The sequence below is a fragment of the Vanellus vanellus genome, assembly GCF_965231255.1.
Source record: "Vanellus vanellus genome assembly, chromosome: 2".
In the NCBI taxonomy this organism is placed as follows: Eukaryota; Metazoa; Chordata; class Aves; order Charadriiformes; family Charadriidae; genus Vanellus; species Vanellus vanellus.
In genome coordinates this window covers 99,351,089-99,375,983 of record NC_138906.1, presented here as the reverse complement: position 1 = coordinate 99,375,983, position 24,895 = coordinate 99,351,089, and the positions used below count along the sequence as shown (strand labels likewise).

The window sequence follows — 24,895 nt, the reverse complement described above, 5'->3', positions numbered from 1 at the left end:
AATAACGAAGAGCGCATATGAAAAATTTTAATAATATGAGGAAGTTTTATCACCACCCTCACTTCTTTTCAAATCCTACACTGGACTTTCATCTTGCACCGATTTCCATTACACCCAATGAAGCTTATGCGTGAGCAGGAAGAGTGTGACCCACCAAGTTTTACAGCTCTAAGCTGCCTTTTAGTTCTAAATTCCTTTCTTAAGTGAGGACTGCCGAATATGGCAAGCGCTGAGCAGTAATATATACCCCATTAAAAGCGGTCCACAGAATGTGACATTCTTCTTATCATATTACCTCAGTTACTGGCAGAATAATATCATTATGATTCACATTGAAGTGGCCTACAGAATGAATTTAATCAAATTTTAATATAAAATATGGCCACTTAGAACATATTCTGTTCAATAGCTTGTTCAGTCGAGATGCTGTGCAGGGAGGGGAAGCGCACAGTTGTCATTCTCAGTAACAATACAACAATCCCTTTTAAGTCAAATATGGCATCAGGATGTTTAAGCAGACATTAGAGGATGCATCGGTGTCACTGCTATTGTGCTGTACGCTGCATATAATTTGGCATAGATGACCGCTGTGTCACTTTCAGTCCCTTATGCTTACAATACAAAGACATAGAGAAACTTAGTATTTGAGTGCTCCTAGCAAGGAATAAGCAATTCATTCACTGAGAAAAACTCTTCTCCTACCTATATTCGTGCAGACCAAGCAGCTGGATTCTGTGCTGAAGGACACCGGTGCAAGAAGAATAGGGACAGTAGACTGTCCTGCTCTCTCTTTCCTTGAACGCCACAAGTGCTCTACCATCTCGCCGATCACACAACCCTTGAACGGGATGCCATCTTCTACTCTACCCTCAGGTTGATTTTCTTTTTTTTTCTCCTCTAGCTGTGTCCTATTCTTGCAAATGTGCCTGGGATATGACCTTTTTTATTCATCCTCATTGCCAAAACCTGCGTGTTGCGGGTTTTTTGCTGGTTTTTAGAGCTCTTAGTGTTTCTCAGTTCATGCAGGAATTGTGATCATCTTGGGGTCACGGTAGACAATATTAGATGCCTTTACTGTCAGAAATCTCTTGTTCAGATCTTTCGAGTTTTAATCCTTATCCTAAGGGGTGAAAGAGGCAGACAGATGAACAGGGAGGGACAGAATCATACATGAACGTGGGACAAAGTCCTGTAGCCACTCTAGGGAAGCGAAACATGGAAGGAAAAAATAGAAAGGCAGAACTATATAAGATGTGGAGATAAAGAAAAGGACAAAGAATTAAATAAATGAAAGCAAAGTTAGAAAGACAAGAACAAATGAAACAAAATGTGTGCATAGAAACAGGGAAAAGAATTAGTAAATATAGGAAAAAAAAATCAAATACTGGGGGAAACTCTTTGACATTTAAAAGAAATTTAAGCAGGTAAGCTCAATTACAATTTTAGGAAAAAAACCCAACATACTACAACCTAACATAACCAGATGTTAACCAAAATCACCCTGTCTTAGCAGGAAGTATATAAAATTGAAAATATTTCCAAAGTTTTCACTGATCTTTAACTTGTTCTGGAAAACAGGGAAGGAACGAGTGTGGTTTGAGAAGATCTTCCAAGTTAATGGTGCAGCTCCCACAACCATGGTAACAGAGAGTCGACTTCCCGTTGCTGGGGTCTGACATGGGAGCTGCAAGCCCAGTACAGTGCGGGGATCGCGATCAATACCCACAGAAGCACTGTGATTTCACTGCTCTGCAACAGCACTGCTACTTCATGTGTTTGTTACCATGCACGCAAGTCATAGTTGGTCCTCACTCGTTTTAGGATTATTTTCCAATGAATGTAAACTCAGAACAGCTTTTTAAACACATCAGCATCTTAAACTAAAAATAAATGTTTTCGTCTCAGAGCTATGCAAGTAGCTTAGGAAAACCTGTTTTGTTTAAAAACATGTATCTTACCTCTAAAAGGAAGATTTATTTTTTTCCAGGTTATTCAAAATAAACAAGAAATCACTACACCACTGTAACAGTGGCTTCAAAAACAAACTCAAAACTGCTATAGACTACTCTAAACCAAATATTACCTGTTTGCACCGATTTCTAAACAAATTCTAATTGATTAAAATTCTGCTGAATTGTGAACATCTAAACATACTATTTATAATGAAGACAGATCATTAAATACTGTGATTGTTGTCAGAAATACTAAAACAAACAACAGAAGTGTATTGTACAAAATTAAAATACTGGATAGGTCATCTTCAGAGTTAACGGAGGATATTCCATTCTCAAGACCACTCCTTTCTCAGAGAGAAGATTAATTTTTGTTTGCTTCCTAATCTACACATTTGAAAGTAATCTATGGTGTAACTACGGTACTTCCATCTGTTCCAGAAACATGACCTTTCAGTACTACCTTTTCATTTATCAAGACCATGATGAATATAAAACCAAAAGAATCGTAAATTATCACAATCGAGCCACTGAATAGATTAGAAGTTGAGTAAAGAAAGATGCTGAAATAATTTGTCTTGCCAAGTGCAATGATGGAAAAGGTAGCGGTGCAGGGGGCAATGCTATGCATGGAAGAAAAAAATAAATGGAAGGGTCTCTCTTTCACTGACTGCTCAGTATATTTTTTTGTCCAGTTCTCTCTCGTAGGTTAATAGCTGGGCTGTCTTAACCGTGATAGCCTTGATGACTGTATTGACAAGAAATCATGATCTACAGCAGATCTGCTTTTACGAAATGGCTGTATAAGCCCTTCCATTAACAATACTAATCAGATAAAGTATTGCTAATGGATGACCTTGCATCTGGTTAGCACGAACTGTTCTGTTCAGTATGTATATGCTGCATTTCTCATGCAAGATCAAGATGTCAGTGCTGTAAATTTATACATTATGTTTGGGAAATTGTTTATAATTTATTCTCTACATCTGCTGTAACTTTGGAAAAGAGAGATGGTTCTTTGTTCTTGTCGTTAAATCAGATTATTCTCATGCACTGCTAATGGTTTCGATGACCCAAACAACAAACAAGGGACCAACATGTAAAGACACACTAGAAATTAATTTATACATTCACTTTCCCTTCCTGGTGTAAAGGAGTGATCTATAAAAAGTGTAGACCGATAATCACATTTCTAGGTAAAACATATTATGAAACTGGAAGTATAATAGCCATTTGACAGATTCGCTGCATAAAACTATAGTGCCCTGAGACCCAATCCCTTCATGTAGCTATAAAATATTTAAAGTCCACAGGGTTTACAGGCAGTTAATAGATAGCAGTGATAAATCCCTTTAAAAAAAAAAACAAAAAAAACCCAAAAAACAAAACAGCTTGTCCTGTGAGCTTTATAGAATTGAGAGAGATCTTAAGAGGCGCAGCATCCACAAAATTCACGTGCCAAGAGAACCCCCATGCTCTCCTCCATGAAAAGAACGGCATCTGTGCCAAAGCGTGCACAAAAACGGTTTTCCTTCAGTCCTGTGATGGGTTTACCACCAGATCAGTGTATGCTATTCACAAAAGCTTTTACAGCGTTTGTCTTCAGTGAGTGAAAATCTCCTTTACTGGCAGCTTGGTTGTCTTTGTTCTCTTTTGCAATGTAACATGCAAAAAGAGAGCAAAACATCACCCATTTATAACAGCAACATTTTATACCTATCTTGCAGAGTCAGTGCAAAGTCAGTTATAGCCTGGACATCAGCAAAAAATTGGAACTGAAGTCACTTACACTGTTCTGATCCTTCCAACTTTGGCATTTGTTTGACAGAAGAGTGTTGCAGTCCCTGCAGATCGTGGCTGGCTCTCATTTTAAAGTAAAATTTAGGACTTTTCCAATTTGACCCAGAAAACAGATTTTTCCTTCAGGATTGCCAGGTTTACTATAAAGATACAGAGATGTGCCTTTGTAAAGGCTAACACAAAACCTGAAAGTTGCAAACTGTTAAAAGGAGCTATCCAATTTAAACTTACTGTTTTGCCTCCTGAAGTTGCTTTATTTTTCTTCTACATCAAAAATCATTTGCTACTCTACTAGGCCAAACTAGTGAGATCCTCTTGAAAAGCCAAGCTACAGACAAAAGCCTAACAGATTTCCTAAAACCCTATGCCTAAGCAAATTCTCAGATACGACTTTCTTCTCCTTAATAAGGACCTGGGACACAGAGGAACAGTTTCTTATCAGCAAGGGGCTTGGGAGGTCAAAAGCTCCCCTCCACTCATGAATTTCTTTGTTAGGTGGAACTGTGATGCTTAACGCACTTACGAAAGAACATAAACTATGCCCTAAACTTCTATTCCTCTGATATTAAGAACTTGAGCTGCTTGAACAGGAAAGCAAACGGGCGTTTGGAACATTAGTGATCTTTAAACACATTTTACTGTGGCCCCGAAGAGTTCTGGAACTTAAGTGACACATACGAGTAGTACTAGCAATGCTGAACGCTGCACAGCTAACTCAGCACACACTTGTCGACTCACATATCATACAAAGAAGCTAAAAGACAGTTTCATATCAGGTTACTAATAAACACTCTATAAAAAAGAACAGACAATGAAATTTCATCCTTTAAAAGTGGCTTTTGCCAACCTACAAGTCTAAATTTTCACTTTCAATCAATGCAAACCTCATCTTTTTTTCAAGAGTTACCCCCCCCCTCCCCTAAAAGAACATTGTGCTAAAGCTTTTACAACAGTTAGTTAATTTTTTTTTTCCTTTTTTTGATACAACAAAGTCTGGATGCCCTTTCAGCTTTAAAGCTTTGATCTAAATATTGTCATGCCTGATGTAATTTTGATGTGGTCTAGTGCCACACAGAAACAATGCCTAGGGTTATTTCTGTGCATCAGGGGCTGCTCAGCCTGGAGAAGAGAAGGCTCTGGGGAGACCTTATTGTGGCCTTCCAGTACTTAAAGGGGGCCTACAGAAAAGATAGGGAGCGACTGTTTATCAGGGAGTGTAGCAATAGGACAAGGGGTAATAGTTTTGAACTGAAAGAGGGTAGATTTAGATTAGATATTAGGAAGAAGTTCTTTACTGTCAGGGTGGTGAGACACTGGAATACTGCCTGAAGAAGTTGTTGAGGCCCCACCCCTGGAGGTGTTCAAGGCCAGGTTGGATGGGGCTTTGAGCAACCTGGTCTAGTGAGAGGTGTCCCTGCCCATGGCAGGGGGGTTGGAACTAGATGGTCTTCATGGTCCCTTCCAACCCAAACCATTCTATGATTCTACGATCTTTTTACCCAATTATGCAGCCTTCCACCTGTGGATGGAAACAGATGCCAGATACTATCAACTGTAAGTGAACTCTTGTATCTCTTTTGTATAATTCATCTATTTTTCGTTAAACTTTAACCTCTGCTGCTGCCAAGTCTGGATTCCCTCAGTGCTGTTCTTGTGCCTGCAGCAAGGTTTGCTCAGCTTGGTCCATCTTCTTGTAACACCTGTCAACATACTGTCATGCTTTACATGCTTTCCTTACCCCCTTCACTGAGACTTTTTAAAAATCAGAATGAAAATCAGTGTCTAAATGCTCAGCTTTGTGTCTTACAGAATCCAACCCTACAGGACTATACCAAAAAGTACAATAAAAAAAAAAAGTCTTAACCCGACACAGTTTGGTTGGCTCCTTTAAGGCCTAGGACAGATCCAGACAGTGCACGCGTTTGCCCTTAACTTGCTCTGGTACTTTCCAGCCCCATTGCACAACAGGAGGCTGGATAAAGCAAGAAACAGGAAAGTTTTCGTAAAAGGAGAAATTGAACTGCCAATTCCTACAGTTTTCAGAATTTTAAGGATTTTTTTTTTTCCCTCCATAAAATATATATAACAAAGCAACAAACCCTTTACAAATGAGCCAAGTTTCTTTTCACTATCTTTACGATGAGCATCAAAAAGCACAGACTGGAGGAGCAGCTGCAGCTCGGTGGCAGCTCAGCAACTCTTGGCTGGGCTTCTGCCCGAACACTGAGCCCAGGAGGACCATACTGCAGAGGACCAAGCGGTCCAGACTTTGTACAAGGTGATGGACGGAATTAGCTTCAACATGTCGACTACTGGAACTACGCTCTTCCACGAATGCTCTTCAACACTGTGGTCATACATACAGAAATTTTTTTCGTGTGTGTTTTGGGGGGTCATATCAACACTGTATATGCTTTTGTAGTGGATAGGAAAGTATACAGTTTAAGAAGTGCCTCTCACAACCCCTAGGTATCTTTTGGCCACGGCTTAAAGAGCTGAAAGCAGCTTTTTTTTTTTTTTTTTTTTCCAATAAATAAATGGCTGTAAATTGTCAGGAATCCCCACGGCTATTCTTACTATTAAGATGGCATCACAGTGTTACCGAGCTGCTGCTTAAGCTTTAATAGGTCTGTGACTTAACTGTGAGAAATTCTCAGCATAGTTTGTGCTGCTCTCCCGGTGTCATAAGCATGTAGCCCAGAGTTCAATTACTCGGCTAAAATACAACAGTCGCCTTGTACAACATAACATAAGAAAAAGGTGCATTTTCACACAGGAACCTGTCTATCCATTTCCTTTCAGGGTGGACTTTCATTTGTTACTCAGTTGTCCTTATATTTTAATTAGACCTGTTTGCTGTGTTACCAATTGCAAGATGATTCAAGGATGGGACTCCTCCTCCCCCCCCCCAAAAAAAAAAAAAAAAGAAGGTAGCTTGGTGGTGGTAGTGACAGAGGGTGAAAGGATCATTAGGAAAGGGGAATGGTCTGATGTTTTGCTTTGAGGCTGGCATGTTATTGGGACAACCTGGTGGCTTCAGGCAACATCACAAAATAAAATTATATGGTGTCAGATAAAGGAAAGTAGGAAAGTCATAAATATCACAGCAGTGCTCCAGTAAAATGCAGTACAATTAACTCCATGAGCTGCAGCTTCCCTACCTTCATTAAGAGTGTTCTGCAATGAATTCGAGCCCCAGTCGCCTGAACTGGAAGAATGTTTTCCTGCTCAAGACTACTGCCAAAGGCTGCGATCAGACCTGAGCATATTTCATGAAGATGACAGTTACTTTGAGGGAAACGAAGTCTGTGCTGATGTCCACCCCAGGCAGCCCTAGTGATTTTAGTGCATAATTTAGGTAACGCCAACCTCCTACACGTACCATGCTGAAAAAAAGAAAAACAAAGACAGGGCGGGGGAATCCCAAACACCAAAAAAACAGTGCCACATCCCTTAAAACACTACCTCCTGCCAGGATAAAGCCCAATCCCCCAACCCCAACCTAACCACCTTTTAAGGATAGTCTCTTCCTGCAAACCTCCAAACAAAAATACAACATGTATACATAAAATAAAGAACTATAATTTAAGTATATATGAATGAGCCCTGACCTTTCCTTCTGGCTTGCCCATATGACTAAAATAACGACATCTGCTTAAGGTCAGAGGTCTCTAACACATGTGAATGCTGTGCCTGTAGTACATGCTTTCCAAAGGCAGGCTGAACTGTCATGCATAATTAGGATATTTAGTGTAGACACAGCTCAGTTTCATTTACAGTAGTACTCTTTTTTTTTGGCGGGGGGGTGGGGGGGAAGGGCATAAATAGAAATACGCCTTGATCCAGAACTATAAGATATCTTCATTGTAATGGGAGATCTCTTTGGCAAGATTGCTCATTTAAAATTAGTTTAAGTGAAAAACATGATTTCTTTTTCAAATTAATCTAACTTTTCATTTGCATTTAAATTTGCAGTACATCAGATACTTGTACAAGCAGTCTAGGAAAGCTCCACGCTGATCTTTCAATGCAAAAAGATGTCATTAGAAAAGGTTTTGACCGTAAGAAATGAAAGGCTATATTCTAGCTACAGACCATGAGATCCATTAGTAGGATGGGGGGGTAGGGAGAGAAGGCATCAACATCACCACAGAGAAACGTTCTGCTAACTCAGTCTTGCTGGTTTTCTGAAAACAAGGGAATGTATTTTCAGGTCAGTGATTTTCAACTGTTTTCAATTCACAGATCCCTAAATATTTTCCGGCGGAGATGCAGACCTTTGAATAGCAGAAATTAAGCCCAAGGCAAAGTACTTGCTTTTTGTCTTTACCTGCCATGGGTTTCTGAGGTATGATTCACAGAGCATAGGCTGAAAAACATTTCTTAAAAGATATCTCCTTATTGCAATTTAACCTTTTTGCTTAGAATACCGCTATCCTAGTTTCCCCCGAAAGGAAGGGAGAGAAGAGACACACTACTCACGCTCTGTGGACAAGACTTCCTTGAATTGAAATCACAGATGTTTACATTTTCAGGTCCCTTCATTCTAGATATGTTCAAGTACAAATTACACTCTAATCCTTCTTCCTGTAGTTTACCATCCTTCAATTATACAGGATTTCTGGGATCAGCCTCAACCTAATATTGTCCTAGGCCATGGTTTTAGAATCACCAGACATGGGACAAACCTATAAAAGGGTTTTTTTTGACTTGTTTGGTTTGTTTGTTTGTGTGTGTTTTTTTTGTGTTTGGTCTTGTTTGGGTTGTTTTAGTTTGTTTTGGTTTGTTTTATTTTTTTTTTTTAAATATATTTCTTATAGTTGCCTGTAGAATCTTTTTCTTTCCTTATTTCCACTGGAGTGAGGAGAAAGTCCTTTGCTCCAATAGATGTTTATACTATGTATAGTCACCTCCATATTTCCTTCGGGAGTATCTCACGCATCCATTTAGCAACAGATATGATTCACCCAAAGGGTCCAGCGCAGCATTATGTGGCCTATATGAAGAGTCCTCTATGTGACAGATATCCCCTCAGGCACAAATTTGGAAACAAAAGCATCTTTATGCCCACTGATCATTGAAGTCCCTGGAGCACTTCTTCCAATTTATGTTTTGTACATGTGTTGGTTTTGAAGACATGCATCCCTTCTGCTCTTTAGAGAGTGTTCTCAGTACAGGCGTTTAAAAGAAATATTGATCTGAACAGGGTTTTTCCTGGCTGTGTACTCTCTTTTCCCCAATCCCTTTCCAGATTTTGACTACAGGTTTGAGCACTAAGCCTCAGCTCTACTCCAGTGTTTGGCAATGGCACATCATGGCTTTTGGCGATTCAGTGTGTTACAGAGAGGAAAGAACAATAGAGTCGCCGTGCACTGGCTGAGACCCAATCCAGATGATTATGCAGGCTCTTTCCAATAACGGCACCCTCTCTTCTCCATAATTTAGACAGGAAATAATGATTTAAAAAATCCTTATCAGACTAATGCTTGTAGGGATTATGCAATTTGATAGAAAACATGACAGAACCTTGATAGAATCACCAGAAAAAAATCTTACAAATTTATATGGTGTTGAGAACAATAATCTATTTGTTTTTTGGACAGTGGTTTTGATGTTATTTATTTCCCATCTCTGTTACTAAGTCTTTTCCCCTGTTAACACACTGCAGAAATCCCTTTCCTGACAAACATTATCATCAAGGGGACAATTTCCCAGAGAAATCTGGCACAAATTCAAGATTCTTTGGTAGGATCAAAGATGGATCAAAAAAGGGGGAGAGGAATTCATGAACACATCAACCAGAAAATTTGCATGCATCTATTCTTGCACTTGATAAAAAAAAATAATTGTTTTCTTTTAGTCTCTCTATGACTGAGGCTGAGTCAACACCTCTGATTTGCAACTGGAAGCGACTGTGCTTTCAGAGGGATCCAGATCAAGTACACAAAATATAAACAAAGATCAGTTAACACAAGAAATCTTCATTGCGGGACAAAAGATGCAGGACAGGGATATTTGTACACCACTTTTTTTCCCCAAAGAAGTGAAACATATAACATCCTGACAGATCTAATATTCGTACTTGTATTACTATAAATCTGCACAACACTCCACTTTGGTAAAAACTTGATTTTGAGGAGCTAGGAATCAGTGATCCAGAATGGCTTCAAAGAATAATAGAGAGTTAACCCAAGTGATCTAACCTTACTTTGTATTGTCACATTCTACCTAAGCCCTTCCAGCATTAGCAACTAATACACTTTCCATTGGTCTTAAATTGTTATTGTTTAACAGCACTTTGCAACAACGTTCCTGAGCTGATGTCTAAGTGTGGGTGCACGTCAAGAGTGGACGAAGTGATTGCTACTCCGATCTGTGTTGTGTGTTGCATTTTCTTTGGCAAATAAAGAAAAAAAAAAAAAAAAGAGGGAAGAAAAAAAGAGAGGGAGCTGAAGGGATAGCAGAACAGTTCTTGCTTCTGTAAGCATCCGCTGTGCCATCCCAATTTAAAGACAGACCTTAAGACAAGCACCGTGGTGGTCATGTTGATCGCAAGCCAAAGAACAAAGCAGTTCAGATGCAAGGACTACCAAGGCACAAAAAGCAGCTAGGAGACAATATCGGTAAGCCCGTATTGGTGGTGTGGCATCAACTTCTGATATCTTAACTTTCCACAAAATTGTCCTTTCCCACCTCTGATTGTCGAGACGGATCAATGCAATGTCAGGGGGTCCCATCCGCCTGATTCCCAACCCAGCGTCAGCAATGTTTGGTGACCTCATGTCCCAGATGTAGCTGGGTCCCAGCTCAGCCCGAGATGCGCGCCACAGGAGGCATGGCCTCAGCTGGGGGGAACGGGAAGGGGAGCATTACACCCAGCAGTCACTCATGTCTTATGACCACCTCATCTCCGGGTCTTCTAATGCCTATAGACTTTTTTCCCCCTTCAGACACCAGGAAACTGTATGAATAGGAGTCCATTTTCCTATTTAACCTTGCAAGGATAATTCATTACAATGCAAGCAAACTTAGTACAAGTTACTGCTCAGACCTTGATGATCTGGTTCATTTGCAAAGGGATTCTCCCCCAGACACACACACACACTCCCCCGAATGCTGGCACGAGAGTAGCTGTAGTTGCATTTCCAATGTCTGCAAGATGAAGCTGTTTAACAGCCATTTCTGCTCATCCCAGAAGGTACACAGACACTCAGAGAGCAGCGAGACTGTGCAGGCCAGCTGTCTGCACTCCCCTGACTAATCAACCTGGGTGGCTAGATTTAAAAAAAAAAAAAAAAAAAAAAAAAGAAACAGCCAAAAAACAAACCACCCAAAAAAACCCCCAAAACACCACCTGAAAAAACCTAAAACCCAACACAAAATCCCCAACCCAACCAACCAACCAAACCACCCAGCAAAAACGCCAAACACACATCTCCTCTCTCTTGCTGGCAACGCGACCACGAGCAGCAGGACCACGTACTCCCTGCCCCTGCCTTGCCTACCAACAGCACTGTAAGAGCCTATAAATACAGTGGGGACGGACACACACTTGTGGTGCGGAGCCCGCTCACGCTGTCTTTCTGCTCTCCGGCCCCGTTGCCAGATGCCAGACAGTTCTTCCTAGCTGCAAAGGCGCTCCCAAGCCTTTGTAGCCGACCAGAGTAACACGGCAGCATCTTTTGTTTCGGAAACAAAACAATACAGAAAGCTTCAGCTGTGTAAGTAGGAAGCAAATGGTTTCTTTTAATCTAGGGAACCTGTTATTTGTACATATCTGTCTTTCATCGCACATTTTTCTTTCGCTATTTACGCGCTATGACACAAACTCCCTGAACAGGCTACTAACCTTAAGTGATGCCAAGTAAGATAAATAAATAAATAAATAACCAACCCACCCTTCCAATATCCTAAACTCAGGCAGCCACGGAACAGCCCCCCAGTGCCCCTCACCAGCCTTCAGTTAACAGTAATATCAAGACCATTCAAGAGACGTGCTCTGAGGATGGGGCAAGCCAGGAATAACCATCCTGAACTCCTCTGCTCCCAGCACAGTATGGCAAGATGAACTCCACATCTAATAGCCTGAGACGGACATTAGGAAGGAACCAGTTGTTTACAGAGAAGATGGTAATCAAAGCCATGTCTCTGCTGATTCGGTGGCAATGAGGTATGAGACAAGATTCCAGCTCCGGGGCTAGAAAGATGCCTTCAAACAGTTTAAGTTTTCTCACTAAATCCTGTTATTTTCTAATTCCAGTTCAATTTTTGCAGCAAGTCCCCTTTCCTTGGGCTTCTCTTGGGACAGTAGGACTGCATTTCAACTTTTCAGGACTAATACTGCTCTTCCAGATCTCAGTGACTGCTAACTTCAAAAGGGAATGCACTTGGTTCATTAGACTACTTAATGACACTCATTTTGGCACTAATCTTAAAGCACTTAATACATTTAATTTTATTTTTTTTTTAAATAACCAGTATAACCTAGCAGTCAGAATGGATTTGTCAGCAACTGGGATGGACCTCCATCACAGGAGGAAGCAGGCACATTTTAAAGACAGCATGCCTGATTCAACTTTCCCTTGAACTATGAGAAAGCATAAATTCCGGTAAAGCATTTTTTTCCAACTGAAGATAATGAAACAAATTAATCTCTGGCATAGGCCGGTATAGAAGCAAATAAGCAACATGACCACTGATGCCAAGGATAAATCTGAATGGGAAGAGTAAGAAACCACCAGTGGTGATACAATTGGCACTAAGTCTTTACATCTGGATGAGCAGAAGAATTTGATAATCAAGGAACAAACTGCTTTCTTACTAATTCTGAAATTCTAGCCTTCACTCAGGCAAGAACATTACAAGATGCCACTAGTGTGAGCTATTTCACACAGATAAGCAACTCTGGAAGGAAGCAAAAGGTGCTAAATGTTACTCGAGGGAGGAGAAACAGCAGTAGAGAAAGAATTAGACACATTGGATAAATTTGGCAGAAAAAGACTACTGACTTGGAAAATGCACAGTACAAGAAAATTACAGAAAGTTAAAAATAAAGAATTTTTATTAGAAAAGTTACTACAGATGTCATTACATAGAAATATCACGGGGTTCTATCAATTTGATTTATAAATGTAATCCGTTGTTGGATCACACTGAAACCGAAATTATCTTGAATAGATAGATAAATAAGACACAGTTCAGAGGTTTGATGTACTGGAGAGGCGAAGCTGGAGTGGAGAACAAAAACCAGCCAAGTCTGTAAAAATGCAGAGGCCTCCTAAACACAGAAACTGAAGTTGGTTTTGTGAGACTTCTGGTATGTCCAGCAGCTGGGCTTACATGAAGTTGGTTTCTCTCTATTTTAGAACTATTATTTTGTTGTTCTTTTGAAATCAGAAATGAGAAATATGCATGAGAATTAACCAAACCCCAGATACATAGCAAGTAAAGATGAACGATTTTTTTAAGTGTTTGGGGTTGGGGTTTTTTTGGTGATGTTTTGGGTTTTGTTGTTGTTGTTTGGGGTTTTTTTTTTTTTTTTTTTTTTTTAATTCCATAAGCATTAACTTCACGTACTTTGGAGGAAATATTTTGCATCTTCCCATTTGATTTGCCTTTGTCTATAAAACCAAAGAGGATAGCAACCCACAAAATTTGAAATGTGCTGATGCAGAAAACAAGGCAATATTTACGCATAATAAAGCTATGCCTGCTTTAGGTTGGAATATAAGCAGCTCTGACAAAAACTGTAGCTGCCCAAAAGCATTGAGCGTTATGCCATCTGAAAGTAGGGTCAATATTTGATTGGAGACCAAAGATTATATTGCAAGTTTGATCTGTTTGCAGGAGAAGCAACTGCTGGTCTTCAATGGGCATGTATCTCCTATAAATCTAGGGAGGTAATAATTCCACAGTACAAAGCCATGATGTGACCACAAATGGAATATCTCATGCAGCTGTTATCTCAACGGATTGCAAAAAGAGATCTAAAATAACTAGGCATACACAAAGAAGGTTAACTTAAATGATATAGGTATTGGAGGATAAGATACTGAATATGAAGGCAGACTAAGGAAGCTAAAGTTTTATAATCCAGAAAAGAGGATTGAGCAAAATGTGATCATAGACTATAAATAACTCACAGGTAACAATATAGATGAAAGAGGAGAATTATTTAGAGTCCTGGTAGAGGATAAGATGAGAAGCAATTTCCTTTCGGTAAAGAAGGGAAAAAAAAAAACCAAAAAAAACCGAACAGAAGAATGTAGGCCAAACATTCTCGAAACTTAACACCCCCCAGCAGTAGGCGTGGGACTGCATTTTAATCAAGGTGGAGCCATTTCACACACGTGGCCCTTTCAACCAGAACAGGTGAGCCTTGTGCCTAGCAGGACACAGCCCAACCCTATGGTCATCTGCCAACAGAATGGACTGGGGTTTGTTTTGCTGTCTGGGTACCCAATAGCAGAGATGAATTCTAACAGTCATCAAAGTTGAGTATGAAGTTAGAAGACGGGTTGTCCAAAAGAAGTATTTTTATTTTCCCCTGCAACTTATGGGAAACAGGTTGTTAATACTAACCAGACGGGAATAATAGCATTAACATGGCAAATAACTCATCATAACAGTTAAAGATGAACATATAGCAAGTGCCCAGGATGTGTCTCAAACAGCAAGACTTGCTCTCAATTAAGCCAACTTGCAGATTTTCAGATAATGTCAACATAAGCAATACCTGCTTATAAAACATAAACTGGAATAAGCGGAGATTTACCTCAAAGACTGGAAAAAAAAAGTGCAATTTGATTTTGCAAATACATTCAAGAGAGCAGCAGGAGTCTACAAAAGAGGCCAAGAAGCTGACCTTAAGATTTATATGAGATCCAGAAGGCTGCTGCCGTACCCCTCACGCTGCTGTACCACAGCACGGACTGAGCGAACCCGAGAGCAACGATTTCCCCGGGCACTGTGCAGGCAGCGCAGCCATGACCCCGCAGACATAAGCACAACCTGCAAACCCACGTTTTGGATGCCAGTAAAAGCTCTGGCTCTCCCCTGGTTTTGTGCTGCTGTGGCTTCATCGCTGTCACTACACAAGGAGCCCACTTGAATGGTCGTTTTAGATGATCTGCAGGAGGACTGGGGTGATGCACTAGTTAGCAGTGCAGGGGGCCAAATACTGATGTATCCAAGTGGATGTATGTTCAGGGGTTAACTTCAGCCTAGCAAGGCTTTCCCAATCGTCTGGGGAAAACAACTGGCTTCTGAGGCAGGCAGTTCCAAGCTGCTCTGCTTGGAGATGCTTCTCTCTCCACCAACGGCAGACTGAGCCAAAGGTAGGGGGAGACCTTGTTTTGGGGAACAGCTTTGGGGAACACTCCCCCCCTCACATCAGATGTACCATACTCATAACCAGATATAACTTTGCCCACTAAATTCTTGGAAACAGCAGTATTTTACCTTGGATCGCACGCTTGTGATACTGTTAAGTGTGCATTTGATAATCCAACTGATTTACCATGGCTTTAGGAAGAGGCAAGCAAGACTTTTTTTTTTTTTTTTTTTTAACATTTAATAGCATTGCCACACACATCTTGGGAAGATTTTGTTACTTGATTGCCAATTGTCACGAAAGCTCAAGAAAAGCTTTAGAGGACAAGAATACACCCCTTTGCCCCACAAACATGGACATTAGAGACATTTTTTTCTGCTATGGAATGTCAGGTTCAAGAAAGGTAATCAACTGCAGTCCATTTGCTGACAAACATTTGTACAATGGTATTTTTCCACAAACACACCCAAGATGTGTGATCATAATCAGCTCAGAAGAGAAACATTGCAGTAGTTAAAAGTGCAGCTACAGATTGCCCCTTGCCGCAACAGAGGCTTTTTGTTTAATTATTTTTATTATTATTTTTACATCACGCACTTGTGTCTACAGCACTGTTACAGGACACTAGATAATACACCAGTGTTTACTAGGGAGGATCAGTCAACAACCAACCAAAGCCTACTTGTTCCATCCCATTAAGAGTCCCTTGCTAAGGCAGACATGCCGACACGCACAACTTCACACAGAGGTTTCAGATGCGCTGGATGCTGTCCAAGGCTGTCTGCTCACGTGCCACCACAGCACCTTCTTGTAGCATTTATTCCCATTTCAGCTGGCATCAGAAGTATCGGGGCTGAGACAGTTTTGAAGGGAAAAAAAAACCCGCCTGAAGTGAAGTGGTGGGGGATACAATAGGCATTATGGTGTAGTGTTCCTGTACCAATCACTAGACCTTTCCCATGTCGTTAAACATATCTCCTCCTAGGAACATGGAAAAAAATCCACATAACAAGGCAAGCATTCTCTACCCAAACATATCACAAAGACTTTCACTCTCCCTTTCTCATCTCACGGCCATACCACTCTCACTCTCCCTTTCCACTGGTTCCATAACTGAGAGAAGGTATCTTTGCAAACCCATTTATTTCTTCTTTCACCCCAACAGAAGGCTTAAAACTCAGAGGATCTTCTGAAGAGGGGAGGGAAGGTGAGGAGAAATGGCTGAGGGAAGATGACAGAGACTGTGAAAACAGAGTTTCCATAGATCTTGCGATCATTTAGAAACATTTAGGTTGGAAAAGATCCTTAAAATCACTAAGTCCAACCAACCTAATGCTACCAAGTGTACCACTGAAATGTGTCTCTAAGTGCCACATCTACATGTCTCTTAAATACCTCCAGGGATGGTGACTCAACCACTTCCCTGGGCAGCCTGTTCTAGTGCTTGCTAACCCTTTCAGAGAAGATATTTTTCCTAACATCCAATCTAAACCTCCCCGATGCAACTTGAAGCCACTTCCTCTCATCCTATCACTTGTTACTTGGGAAAAAGCTCATTATCTTATTCAGATATGAGCTGCAGCAGTATCACACATCACATTCACAGTGGGATGTCATCTTGCAGCCCAAGTCAACAGAAGTGGCTGGTAGCATCTGTGTGTCATCACAAAGATGGATGTTCCTGGGATGCAGGAGCATAGAGGATCCCAAGAGCTCTCGGGGATTAGACAGAAACCTGTTCTCATCCCACTGCTTCAACAGAATAACGGAGGACAAATTCTGTCAGGGGTTCTGTGGACATCTCATCCTGCTCAACGCCTGCCTTGGATGTTACAACAGGACAGGGCTACCTCCAGCTCAACGTTTTATCACATTTGGTCTTCTGCACACATGTCAAAGTTCAGGACAACTTTCAGTCTCTCCCAAAGAATTAAGGCAGCAAATGCATGGAATACATAGAAACAGCTGGTTTGATTTGCAAAAACTAACCTGGTAAATGATATTAAAATATGGCTATGGTTACAAATCTAAGGTCATCATTGGTTAAGAATGCAGATCAATGGCACTTCAGATTGCCAAAAAAGAGAAACAGAAGAAGATATTTATGGCTCAGAATCTCCCCCAATACCATTTTTTGTCACAAAGTCACTATGTGTATATACAAGCTACTTATAGGTACATAAATTAGGCACCCAAGTGCTTACACAAAACTACTGACTTTGACTAAACAGTAATCAAACAATAGTATTAAGTCAAAATTAAGATGAACTGCATAACTTGTTGATTATACATCATAAATTAAGAGATTTATTTGAACAAATACAGTTCAATAAGTCCTTTTTGTGAACGAGACGTGTGTAAGCAAGACTGTTACACAAGCAGTTATTCAAAGCTGCAGACACAAAAGCCAGTTTTGCAGCATGAGCTGTAAACCCATTTTTGTTTATTACTACAGCCGACCCACTTGACATCTACCCTAATAAATGGTTCTCAACGAAAAGCATGCAAGTGCACACCATTTTCTCTGGCTTTCCCCAGAGCATGGAGGATTATTAGACAGATCATCGACTTTCTGCAAGAGATGTCTGTATAGTTTTCAAATTTTGACTAATAATCTCTTGAAATAAGGCGTGCAGCAGAAGACACGCTGAGCCAAAGTCGTCGCTAGTCTGAATCTGTGAGGATGTAATTTCTGAAGACAACTTCGCCCTCAGCTTTAGACATATTTGGAGGTCCAAAGTGGTTTTATTCTGTGGATGTCCCCACCCCCCAAAACACTGCAATTGCTATCAAGAAAATAAAAGTACCTATCCAGAATTACTTCAGCTGGATGTTTCTGCGACCATTCCCAGCAGCAAACTCGTTTCTCAGAATTTTCTCAGAAAGCAGAGATAACAGTGCAAATTAATTTCCTTTTAAACTTGGGCAAATGTGTGCACAAATATTACTTGATTTGCTTAGATTCTATAAACAAAAACATGCAAGAAATTTAATGTTGTATAAATATGACAATTTTCTTTAGAAGGTCGCCAGCCATGGTTTAAAGTTGTAGTTAAGTAAAGTACCCAGTTAAGTGTTCCAAGTGAGTAAGAATTAATATCTTTGAAATCAACACATCCAGAAAGGATTTTGTAAAATCTACTAAGCTCTGCATAAGGTAATCCCCCTATATAAAGTTATACGTATCTGAAAAAACTGAATTGCATTAGCAGCCTAGGAACTAGAAATGAAACACATTTTAGGTGCATCTGCAATCTTTTACGCTTGTCCAGTATATTTTAAGGATGTTATTTAGAAATACATTTCTTTATCTGTCAACTCAGCCATATTCTCATTGAGAGCATCAGATTTTTATGTATTGTTAAGTATGATCTCAGAGGCATACAGAGCTCAAATGAAGGTGACATTTTATTAGTAGCCGTAGGCAACCCTAGTTCTGGCTATTTTCTTTATTATTTATCTCCCAATATATATACGATGTGCTGCTTTTAACGTTATTGACTAATAATAATATTCACTGGAGACTGGGTCTTTCCTGTCTAGTGATGGGAAAGAAGAAAGGTCACAAGGTAAAAGAAAACTCCATTTTCATAGGCACTTTAATGCATTGCTCCTAAGGGAATTCAAAGTTGCTTTCGAAAGGTTTAGATATATATTGGTGGGCCCTTCACTCCCTGAGCCAACTAAAAGCCCATCCATCTATGCACAATCCAATGTAATAAAAGCACAGTAAAAAGGATAGTTTCTGTACACTTTTTTTTTTTTTTGTAAAGCCTCGCTTGTATTTTATTGCCAACTCCACAGTAACTTCACACACCCACTCAAAGTAGAATCAGGGTTGTTTCTCCACCGGAGGTACAACAGGCAAGAAAAGGTCACAGCGCTGTGAGACTGATTTCCTTTCAGACAATGAAGAGGATTAGAAGTGAATAGTTCCCAGTGAGCAGATTACCAAAAAATGAAATGCAGGGATGACAAGGCAAAGCCCAGGGTCCAAATCATGTCAGCAATCTCCTCCCAGCAAGTCTGAGGTCGAGAAGTGGCTACCAACAAAACTGGCATATATATATACACACACACGTAATCCACCACAAGCAGCGTTGATACTTTTGCCCACTCAAACAACACAGTAAAACAAAACCCAATAAAAGTTTAGCCAATCCAAATGTTAAGGCTACCTTTGTCAGAAGAAAACTAGTATCAGAAAATACGGGAATATCATGATAGGTTGCCTAGATGGCCATAACGCTGCCCTTTATCATAGAATTGTCTAGGTTAGAAGGGATCTTTAAGATCTGAGAGTCCAACCATTAACCTAACACTGCCAAAATCACCACTAAACCATGTCCCTCAGCACCATGTCTACCCATCTTTTAAATACCTCCAGGGATGGCGATTCAACCACTTCCCTGGGCAGCCTGTTCCAACGTTTGATAACCCTTTATGTTTTTTCGTTGAAACTAAAAATCAAGAGAGTGGGAAGGATGTTTCTGAGAAATCAAAAACCATCATCCAATCACACTAAAATATATTCACACAACAGCAAGGAAATCGTATCACCCACTGACTATGAAGTACCACTCATCAGCTGATGCTCAGTAACTGGTCACAGATGCAATCCTCTGTGGGCGCGACACAAAACAGGTGAGCTACCGTTGCATTCAGTCATGACAGTCTTATTAGCTGCAAAAGGAAATTATTTGCATTTCTAGTGTTTAAGCTAATGCGTTCTGCTCCACAGCCAGTACCAGGAACAGGTATCCCTGAAGCTACCATGCCACTGCAGAAGATCAGTGTCTTCTTCAAGCAAGCTTTTTAAGACATGGGTGAAATTACTCACAAATGCTAATTAGCTACCAATGAGAGGTGGAATACTATGATGGCACATACTACGTTACAACGGGATACGCCGACAGATTAATTGGCACTGAAGCTCCCAGAGATATATAGGCAATTGTGGTTCCTGTAAGCAAACAGGAGGCCAACAGCAATGCCGGTTAGAAGTGTGGGAGAGTCACACTTGGCATGTGACAGTCACAACAGACACCCCCGAGCGCATATGCATTTCTGTCAGCATTGGAGGCTGTTTGGGCAGCTGCTGTAGGTAATCACAGGAGAGCACAGCTTCTGGAGGCTCCACCACCATGGCTCACATTGGAGGCTTTTGTCAGAGATCTGTCGTTCCTGCACAAATAACAGAAGCCTTCAAAATTTCAGCAGTATTTTAAAACACAGGGTCAGATTCAGAGTATCTTATCTGACACTAAAAACACTGCAGGGGCATTAGACATTGTCACAAGCAAGGTTTAAGTGCCCTTGTGATTTTTATTCAACCTTCCCTGCCCCACCCCAGTCCACCGTAAGCATCGTGGGATGCTCGCAGTACTTAATTAACAGCGACAGTCTTTCCGTTACCTGCCGGGCATCTCTATTTGTACAGTGTGAACGCCAACGGGGGAAAGAGGGAGAGGGAAACGAAGTATATCTCTCTCAGTGCCTGCCTGGAGCCGTCGCCCTTCCCAGAGAAATCTAACAGTGTAACTTCTGATGTTCCAGTCTACTCGATCAAGACCCAGCGATTTAAACATCTCTGAACTGAAAGGAGTTGAGGCTCCAAACCCGATTCTCATCGCTGTGAATGAAAACTCTGAACTTGCACATCAGAACAACAGCAGATCAGAACATCTCGTATGTTTTCCTATTTCCAGGAGCAAAACATTTTATTTTCATTTACTTTCATAGGTATAACATACATCAAGAAAAAAGGCAAACAGTCTTTTTAATCACTTTGATCATATGTAAGCAAATCTCCACCAGATCCAGGCAGCTCAGGGACTTCCAGTATTTAATCCAGTACTATATAGTAATTATTGAGTGGATTTATAGCATTTACAAAGGTTGCACCTGCCCCCAATGTTTTTACAGCCTTTTCATTTAAAGTCTCTGCTGTTGTTCTATAGAATGTTTAATGTTACAAAACAGCCAGCAAAATTTCCATTAGCTCTTCTGGCTAGATGCTGGCACACAGCCACAATCATGCTAATGAGATCCTCAAGGTACGCACACAGTCTTGTTAATTGAATGAAACCACAGAAAAGTCATTTTACGGTCTTCAAAGCTCAGATTCTATCCTTCTATTAGTTTAAATCAGGCACAAATGCTGAATAGGTGCTTTACTGCCCATTGACGAGAAAAATACAAGCCAACGGGGGTAAAGGTAATAGGCCATTATAAATACAGGACTAGATGATGTGGGCATTGCACCAAGCACTTCATTGCCATATACCTACATCCAAAAGTATTATTTTTTTGGAAAACATATGCCCTCTCTTTGCTCTTCTGTAGAGCGCTGTGCATCTGGGATGGTATTGCGCTTCCCTTGTTACCACCGGGACAACCGGACTGTTCAGTTTTCATTTTATGAAAGCCTTGGATTAGTGCTAATATCTTACCTGTATTTGCTTACCAAAAAATACATACCTATTCGTATTTAAAAGACGACAGGAGTCTTTCTAGAGCTCTGGTTGCTCTGTATGCAGCTGCCCAGGCTCTTGCTGTGTGCCCGGGACTGCGGTGCCGACACAGCCACCCCCAGTTTCTAAAACTTGGCTGAACATTCATAAAGCCTCCCTTTAAGCATCACAGTCAAGTCCTTTTGTTTGGTGGTGGTGTTTAATTTTTTTTTTTATTTTAGCAAAATTATCCTTTGTCTCTTATTACAGACATGTCCCTAAACTAGTCTGTAAGTATAGCCAAAAGCTTTTCAGTAAACGTACTTTGAACGTACAGAAATAAAGCAGTACAGAACAATGCAGAGAAGTGCAAATAAACAGTGTTTTTCTAAACGTTTTCATTGCTTTTTAAGATTATTTGAAAATGTTTGTCTTAAACTGTGAGGTCAAACAAACAAACACAACCAGAAAACACACATTCAAGTTTTTCTCTGAACCATTTTGCAGAAGTTTCCAGGTGTCACTGCAATAAATCCTACTAAGAAATGCTGCAGGGCCCTCCTCACGCACTTGCATCAAGCCATTGAGCAAACAGGTTATGCAGAGAACAACGGGTAGAATCATAGAATCGTCTAGGGTGGAAGGGACCTCTAAGATCTTCGAGTCCAACCATCAACCTAACACTGCCGAAAACCACAACTAAACCATGTTCTTTTTACTCATTTTATAAGTTTGCTGCTTATTTATACCATACTGTTACAGTCAAATCCTGCCACCGATGCCCACAACCTTCTCAGAAGCAAAATCTGTTGAGGTCCCTGGGCTAAGTCTTGACAGCCTTAATCGCTGCTCAATGACTCCCACCAGCGTCAACGTACAACGTCAAGCACGGACCTCTGAGGGGGCGGGCAGAACAAGAAAGTTCATCAGACTCTAAATGACCATTACAGCTTTGGGAAAAACAAGGTCTGGTCTGAGTGGGAGTCTGGCATGTAGAGGAACAGAATGAAAAAAAAAAAAATTAATAAATTAACCCTCTTGGAAAAAAAGATTCATTCATGTTGGTTTGCATTTTTTTGAAGTCTAGATAATAAGCTTCTATTTTATTTAGTTATTTTAAATAACAATGACTTTCTATACTAATTGTTTTTTGTGTCTCTGTACTGAAGGCTTTGAGGGCTCGGCAAGCAAGTCAAGATGCTGAACAGCGTGTGTGTACACAAAATGACAGCCTTTGGCAGGGGACACAAAGGCTTCAGACTACGGGTGAGCACAGTGAAGGGCCACCCGTGTGCGTCAGGGACGGTGGGGCCGTCTGCTAGAAATCCTGGCATACTGCTGCAACGGGAGTTTGTTGACCTGAGCTTAATTTCTGTGCCTGATTGATGAACGTTAACATACGATTGTACTTGGTGAATATTTTCATGGCTTTATAACCGCTTCATAGGCACTTGGACGTATTACCATGTCCCTCTTCCCTCCCCCTGACTGATGGACGCTACACTCCATAAAAACATACCCCCTTAAGACTAGGTGGATATCTATTACAAAGATTTTCTGCTTGATTTTAATCCAAAAGAGCTGGCATCAAGCTGCTATTTTTTAATTAAAACCTCCTTCGCTCAGCTCTTTTTTGTCTTGTGGAGCATCTATCAATCAGGAGGAGTCACCGCAGGATGCGCCCGGTGGCAGGAGGCCATTTCGTCCCCTCCCCCAACCCCAGACACTTACTTCCTCCCCCCCCCAACTTCATTAACTAAATGCACTGAATAAACCTTAACATCCCAACTAAATCCTATTGGCCCTGGATTTGCTGCTTAATGCTAAAACCCAAGCGACCCATTTTTCTCCTGTTGATACTTCTATTGCTGATGGCAGCCAGCAGAGAAAAATACCCAACTTTAGAATACTTTAAGGTAGGGAACAAAACCCAGAGAATTCATCCCTCACTCTTTCTGCTGCTGCTCGTGAACTTTACGTAAGCTCTACTTCGTGTGTCAAAGCCTCCCTTGCTTTTGGGCTTCGCAGCCAACACAGCGGGTCTGTTGCTTAGCAAATGAATGCAACAAAGTGCATCTGTTATTAAAAGTGCAACAAGGTTTGTTTTAAAGAAAAATGATCTTGCAAATTCTACGAAAATAATTTTCTGTGCACTCTACAATCTCCGGTCGTGATGTTGTTATAAACGCCAGAAGATGGAGACCCCACTAACTGACAATCTTTGGGAAAGACTAACAATGAGAACAAACAGTTTCCATGCTACAGATTCATTTTGAGTTCCTATCCTTACATTTTGCTTTGAACTGTAATAGATTTCACGTATGCAACAGAAAAGGCCAAAGATTGTTCTCCATTCCCCTGCCTCCTGGCTGCCAGCCCTCCCCCTGCACCCCAGTTATAATTACTGTAGCTAATCTCACCACGGCTCAGCTGCCCAAGACTTCCTCCTCGGTCCGGGATGATGAGCAGGAACGCCGATGGTCACTTCCCAGTCTTTGACTCTTTATTCCCCAAACACCCTAACTGGGTCACCCATCCAGCTGCAAAGTCTCCCTACGGTAGCATTCAAGAGCTTTGACACTCCGGACTGCTCCTGGGGCCAACCAGTCTGCCTTTAACCCTTGCTCCATCAGACCTCCAACCTCTCTGCCCGCCTCAAACCATCACCACCATGCGTTTTGCCACAGCATCTGCCACTCTAAAACCCTTCCCTCCTGCAAATTCCTCTTTCACACTTCTGCCGCGCACACCCATGGCTGCAGCCGCATCCCCCAGCAGCTTGGCAAGCTTCCCCATGACTTTCTGCTGCACTGATACACCCTTTCCCTGTTGCAGCACCTCCTTGCGGTTGTCCCTGCCCAGTGTCCTCAGCCCCGGCCTCCCACCCATCCCGAGCAGGAGGGACGGCTCATCCTCTCCCCCTCTGTGTCTCGTCCGGCTTCCCCCAGCGCAGAGCGCCACGAGGGGTGCAAACCACCACGCTTCGGCTAGGACAGCCTCTCGCCCTGCCACGGCTTCGTGGCAAACAGCTTCACACACAGGCAACCGAGCACTCCCCTCGCAGCTTTCAAGAGTCGCTCACCACATCTTCACTAATCTGTCAGCGAAGGCTATTCCAGCTTGCTCTTGGGGTATCCAACCAACACGGCAGTCTTTGGATTTGACTTATATTTTTAATAACACATTTCGCTTTACGTTAATATCAGACGTCAATGCCTTAACAATACTGAGGCCGGTTTCTGAGAAGAAGGGCTGCATCCTGAAACGCCCACCCCACGCACACCCAGTCCTTCGCCCGGCAAATTCCTGCGGTATTTGGAGGCTGCAAAGGCTGAAAAGAAACAAGGAGCCTGGACATC

The 24,895-nt window shown here is 41.3% G+C and overlaps 1 protein-coding gene and 1 long non-coding RNA gene across 2 annotated transcripts in view; one reads left to right on the top strand and one right to left on the bottom strand.

The window, feature by feature from the left end:
- The window catches only part of LOC309686322 (poly(rC)-binding protein 3-like), a gene marked incomplete at its 3' end in the record, with an annotated part of 136,880 nt that overhangs the window by 109,680 nt on the left and 2,305 nt on the right, over positions 1 to 24,895 (bottom strand). The window lies entirely within an intron of this gene.
- Positions 825 to 24,895, top strand: part of LOC309686325 — a 56,346-nt gene continuing 32,275 nt past the window's right edge. Inside the window, exons 1-2 of the long non-coding RNA XR_014270531.1 lie at positions 825 to 873; positions 5,264 to 5,306. This is a non-coding gene — a long non-coding RNA (uncharacterized lncRNA). The remainder of the gene's footprint in view (positions 874 to 5,263; positions 5,307 to 24,895) is intronic.